This window comes from Gekko japonicus, unplaced genomic scaffold (genome assembly GCF_001447785.1).
Source record: "Gekko japonicus isolate JY-2015 unplaced genomic scaffold, Gekko_japonicus_V1.1 scaffold172, whole genome shotgun sequence".
Lineage (NCBI taxonomy): Eukaryota > Metazoa > Chordata > Lepidosauria > Squamata > Gekkonidae > Gekko > Gekko japonicus.
Genome location: NW_015162479.1, coordinates 1358683 through 1365100, shown reverse-complemented (window position 1 = coordinate 1365100; position 6418 = coordinate 1358683).

The following is a 6418-nucleotide window of genomic DNA, read 5'->3' as shown; positions in this document are numbered from 1 at the left end:
GGGTGAAACGTTCTCCTGCCTCCCTGAGCCCCGGGGTGGTGGCCTTGAACTTGTAGGGGCAAATTCCACCTCTTGCGTGGGGCAACGCCGCTCGAACATCACACGCGAGAGGTCATTCTGGCTCCCCCAGCTCTCAGGAGGGGCTCTTTAAAAAGTTATGGCCGCCGCCGCTGTCCTCGGCGGCAGCTGCAATGCCCGCGGGGGGGAGGGGTGGGGCGAAAAGTTCCCTTGCCTCCCTGAGGCCCAAGGTGGTGGCCTTGGACTCCTAGGGGCAAATTCCACCTCTTGCGCGAGAGGTCATTCTGGCTCCCCCAGCTCTCGGCAGGAGCTCTTTAAAAAGTTATGGCTGCCGCCGTTCTTGGTGGCAGCAGTGATGCCCATGTGGGGGATGCGGGGTGAGAGGCCATTCTGGCTCCCCCAACTCTCGGGAGGGGCTGCATCGCCCGCGCGGGCCGAAACGTTCCCTTGCCACCCTGAGCCCCAAGGTGGTGGCCTTGGACTCGTAGGGGCAAATTCCACCTCTCACATGTGATGTCCGAGCAGCGTGATGTCACACGCAAGAGGCCATTCTGGCTTAGTTCTTGTGGCCCTTTCTTATACGCCCAGGGAAATGCTGATCACCACTTTTGGGCCAGGGAGCAATTTTTCTCCAGGCCAGTTTGGCCCCCAGTGATCCTGGAGCTTTTTTTTTTTAAATCATATTCTGGGCACGGAACAGGGGTCACTGGGGTGTGGGGGGGTACTGGTTAATTTCCTGCATTGTGCAGGGGGTTGGACTAGATGACCCTGGAGGTCCCTTCCCACTCTATGAGTCTATGATTCTATAATTCACCCAGGGAAGGAGGAAAGATTGCGCTGAGGCTGTAGCACTGATTAACAACGCTCCACAAGTTACTTTCTTATTTTTTTTCTTACTCCCACCTATGCTTCTCATGTCTTCGTAATTTCTCTTTGTTAGTTATTGCCTTTTATATTATCTGGGCTGGCTGCTCCTGAACATTTGAATTATAATTCGTCCAGGCTGGCTGTGGGCATGCCAGCCCCTCTGTCAGGCAGAAGCACCTGAGATCCTCCCCCTCCCCTTTTCCTTCGCCTGACTTGGAGGCGAAGGGAAGGGAGAGGGGGGAAAGAATGGATCCCAGGTGCTTCTGCCTGTCAGAGGGGCTGGTGCACACTTCCGGTGATGTCAGGGGGTGTGGCATATGCTAATAAGTTATGCTAATGAGCTCCTGCAGCTCTTTTTCTATGAAATGACCCCTGAATGCAGCATTCCAGCAGGGATGATAACACCCCCCTGGGCCATTTCAGATCAGGAAAATGGCATGGGGGGATGCTGAACCCCTTCTTGCCCCCTCACCACCAGTGTTCCCTCTAAGCTGAGTTAGTGTGAGCTAGTTCACAGTTTTTGAGCCTCTGGCTCACACATTTTTGTCTCAGCTCAGGGAGGACGGCTCCAGAGCAAACTGATTTATGCAGTAGCCAAATCGCTTCCTCACAACTTTCATGGCAGTAGCTCACAAAGTAGAATTTTTGCTCACAAGACTCCAGAGCTTAGAGGGAGCATTGCTCACCACTGTCCTGATCTGAACTTGACACCTGCAGCACTTGGGATATTCGTTCCCAGCAGCTGCCATCTGATTGAGGGGAATAAAAAAATATTTAAAGACAGTGGGAGGAAACAGGGCCTGAGGACTGAACTACATGATACTTTTTTAATTAGTTGGATCATAGGCAATTTTTCTAATGAGTTGGCCTGGGTTCCCCAAACAGGGTCCTGGGGAGAGGTATTTGCATAACTTTGGAACTGCATATGGATATTTTGTGCATGTGCTGATCCAAAATAGGGCAAATAACTCCCCTGGCACTGTTTTGCCTTAGGAAATTTATTTATTTATTTGTTCAATTTATACCCCGACCTCCCTGCCGAAGCAGGCTCAGGGTGGGAAATTGGCACAGGGGGAAAGACGGGAGACCCTCATCCCACCATGCTGTGGTCCTGAACTGATTCAGGCCCCACGGGATTTAAAAACAATATTACCTGCAGCTGCCATGTGGCTGTGGGAAAAACAAATAAACAAATATAAAGCCAACAGTCGTGATAGTCTGACCCGCAATCAGCAGTCATAAGACTTATAAGGAATGCTGTACATGTATTGTGCTCTGAAGCATTACAATATGATACACAACTTAATAGAATTTATAAACCAAGGTACAATGTCGTCTCTGGATTATTTACCAACGTTTCAAAAAATGAATCTTCTTCAGGAGATATTCTATAGTGCACAAAAATACAATTTTTAGAATATGTACTACACCAATCACAAGAAACAAGAGACAATACAATAATCTTACTGGGGAAAGGAAGTCAGGTCCAGAGAATCCAGACCAAGCATGTTAAAAAAAAGCCTTATCATGTAGTTTGTCCCTGAGAGCAAAGCAAAGCCACAGATATCATGCTGCCCCCCCCACCTTCAGATCTGGCTTATTGCAGATCTGAAAGTCAGGGGAACGTCTTTGTATTAGTTACACTTCAAGAATATGGCGTGGTCTTTCTGTATGCACGTCCCTGTTTTATGTGGAATGGGGTGTACAGCAAAAACAACCTTTGACGACTACTGAAGTCATAACAGAGGTCACATGCAGTGTTCCCTCTAAGCTGAATTAGTGTGAGCTAGCTCACAGTTTTTTAGCCTCCAGCTCGTACATTTTTGTCTTACCTCAGGAAGGATGACCCCAGAGCAAACTAATTTATGCAGTAGCCAAATTGCTCGCTTCCAACTTTAATGCCAGTAGCTCACAAAGTAGAATTTTTGCTCACAGGACTCCATAGCTTAGAGGGAGCATTGGTCACATGTATATGTTAGTCTTTATAAAGAAATTATATACTTGGATTTCCAAAAGAAAAGAAAAAAGACAACTTCACTTATGAAAAGTTCCTGAGTAAACAAAGCAGTAATGGGATAAGAGGACAGGTCTGCTGCTTTAGAAGAAACAACCAGGAACAAAGAGTAGACAGTTCCTGCAATGGAGGAGAGAAAGCAGTGGAGTTCCACAGAGACATCTGTTGTGACCGGTACTATTTAATTTGTCCATAAATGGTCTAGAATCAGGGCTGAGTGAAGGTGGCCAAATTTGTACATGACACCAAATTATTCAGGAAGGATAGAACGTAAGCAGATTGTGAAGAGCTCCAAAAGGATCTCTCCAAACTAAGTGGGTGAGAACGTGGCAAATGAGGTTCAATGTAAAGTGATGCACACACACTGTAGCAAAAAGTTCTAAATATATGCTGATAGGATCTGAACTGGCAGTGACTGACCAGGAAAGAGATCTTGGGGTCAAGCTGAACAGTTGGATAAAAATGTCAACACTATGTCTGGCAGTGCTGAAAAGGCAAATTCTGTGCTAGGGGTTAGCAGGAAAGTAACAGTTCTGGCCACTGTAGCTGCAAAAAGAATACTGTAGCATTGGAGAAGGTACAGAAAAGGACAAACAAAATGATCAAGGAAAGGGAGATATTTTGTTTACTTTTATCCCTCTCCCAAAGCACTAGAACTTGTGGACACCTAATGGAGATGGTGGACACAGAAAAGACTAATGGAATAACTACTTCACCGCTACACCATGCCACAGGATGCAGTGATGGTCACTAGTTTACTTTGAAAAGAGGAGTAGGCAAATTCATGGAGGACAGATCCATCAATGGCTATTAGCAAAAAAAAAATTAAATGGAATGTCCATGTCCAGAGGCAGTGACTATTTGAACACTGGGAATGGGAATGGGAGGCAACAGGATGGGCAGGATTTTGCTTACATGCCTACTTGTAGATCTTCTGGCTAGTCACTGTGAAACAGGCTGCTGGACTAAAGGGACCACTGGTTTGATCCAGGACTGTTGTGTTCATGTTCTTATATAAAGGACCTGGGGACCTGATTTGGATCACAGACATATGGAAAAGAGAAGAGGTTTTAACCCTTCCAAGCTCGCATGGTTTGGTCTTTCAAAACCTGTCTTTCCTCCACTATTAGTCTTAAAAAAACAAATAGGGGTGGCATCTGCATTTGTCCATCCTTTTTTCTTTAAAGGGCTCTAATGAAATCAGGGAGCCTGGTTTTTGTTTGCAAAAGTGAGGGTGGTGCTGAAAGTGGTAATCCCCCCCCCCCCCGCTTCCATTCTGCATACTGTAATGAAGATCAGAAAGTAGCAGAGATGTTCCAGTATCTCATCTGCTTTTAAGCCAGAACCTCATCCACCATCTTTCTCTGAGGCTGAGTCAGGTTGCCTGGCTTATTGCGTATTTTAATGTTCTGAGGGTGCTTCTCCTTCTCCAGTCTGTTTGGAATCTCTGTTAACGATCTGATTTCTCTCTTTCTCTCCTCTCTCTCAATTTCTGTCCTCCTTCCCTCATCCCATTTTATTACACCACTGCTTAGGCAGCTTGTCTCATTGCATGTCTCATGGGGCTATTTTATTTTTGCATCATTTTTTATTAAGCTACTGAGAACTGTCTAATGAGACAGGTTTATAGGCATCCTTTGCATTTGTAGGGTTGTGCCAAAAATGACTTGCATATTAGCTAAGGAAGAATGGGAGGGGTACTGATTCCCTACCCTCCTGCTTAGTTTCTTTCCACCAGAGTAATTGCTTCTGCACTTTCATTTGGTGCTCTAGTCAGTGCTCGTTCTGTCAGAGTAGCTGCATGCCACATTTCTGTATATCCCTGTGTATATATGAATTTAACCTCCTTTTTTACAGAAAACGGTGGCTTGAAGACTGTTGGTGGGTAAACAAGTGGTGGCAGATGTTAAATAGAATTAAAGGTATAAAGGAAATTGCTACTGACAGAACTCATAAGACAGAGTAGTAAATTCAGGGGTGGGCCTAAATCATTGTGTTTCATGTTTTTAAATGCTGGAGAATTTGAACTTCTCAGGTCTCTGTGAAAGGATTTTGTAGGTATGGAATGTGAACAATGGTACAGCCCTTTGTCTCTTGGTTGCACTGTTAAGCTTTTAAGTGTCATTCTAAAAATAAAATGAGCAAGTGTCGGAAAGGCTTGGCAAATATTTGTGGAAACAAAAATTACTATGTACAAGAGTTGATACAATCACTTACACACACAACTGTAGAAATAAATTTCCATCTGCACATATATTTACAGAAGGAAATTTCAGATGAGTCGTGGCATTAGACTGTTATGTACAAAATATTTATGTCACATGTCTACAAAAATGACAGACTTGATAAAAAGGATAGCTTCCCCTTCCAAATACATACAAATAGCTTGCATGTATTTTGACAGGTAGTACATGCTTATGCCAATATTACCTTTTGTCAGACTCTTGCACAAACTCACTCTCAACAACACTCTTCTGTTAGTGATTTGTTTATTGAGATACATAGCTGTGTCAAGTAGAGACTATCTGTGTCAGAACTGACTGGAATGGCGCCAGTCCTGGTATAATACATGATTCAAACAGCCCCCCTGTGAACCGTCCAATCAAGCCATACGCTCATCCCGCCTAATCAAACGCGCACTCTTCTCCCCCCCACCTGGGAACCTACATGTTATCTATGACAAACTGCCTAGCTGAGACAGGCATTCAAAGTCACTCACATTCTTCCCAGTTGGGAGGCCCCTTAGAAAAACAGTTACAAAGCTCCTAAGTGAAGCAATTTCCCACACACGCATCCACTCACTGCCCCCTCAATAGCCCAAATACAAAATGATTACAGCAATTAGACAGAACAGAGAAATCCCATGATAAACGAGGCTCCGAGTTTGACACCATTTTGCCATCAAAGATTTTGCCCTGCAGAAACTGAAGGGGGCTTCCCCCGTATTGTCTTGCAAGGCATTCTTAGGACACTGAGGAGTACTTGGAAGCGGTTGACAGGTAAAATGCTTCAGCCCCGTTTCCTAAACGGGACAGAAGCGATTGTGTATGAAATGACAAATATATTCTGGAAGGGAACCGGTTCTCAAACGGTTCTGTCTGAAATGACAGACCAGAAACCGTTTGGGAACCGTTCCTCTTCCAGAATATATAGCCTGTCTGAAATTCCTCAAGCTCAAATAACAGTAACTGGCCACACCTAAATCTTTTTTGTATAACACGCGACCCCCTTTTTCTCCGGAATACTCATGGAAGGGGAGTTTTCTTTGCTGCATTTTATAATTTTATTCTGTGGTTTTTATAAAACAATGAATAAATGATTCACTAACATTTATCCAGGGCGATTTTTGGGCAGGAACGCACAGGAATGGAGTTCCGGCTGGCTTCAGAGTTGGCCACGCCCACTACAGCCAAAACCTCTGCGTGCGTGACTACAGAGGGAAGGCCTGGAGAGCGACCGCCCCCCATGACTCTGAGGCCAGCCAGCCAGGGGGGGGGGGGCGGGAAAGACGGGGGTGCC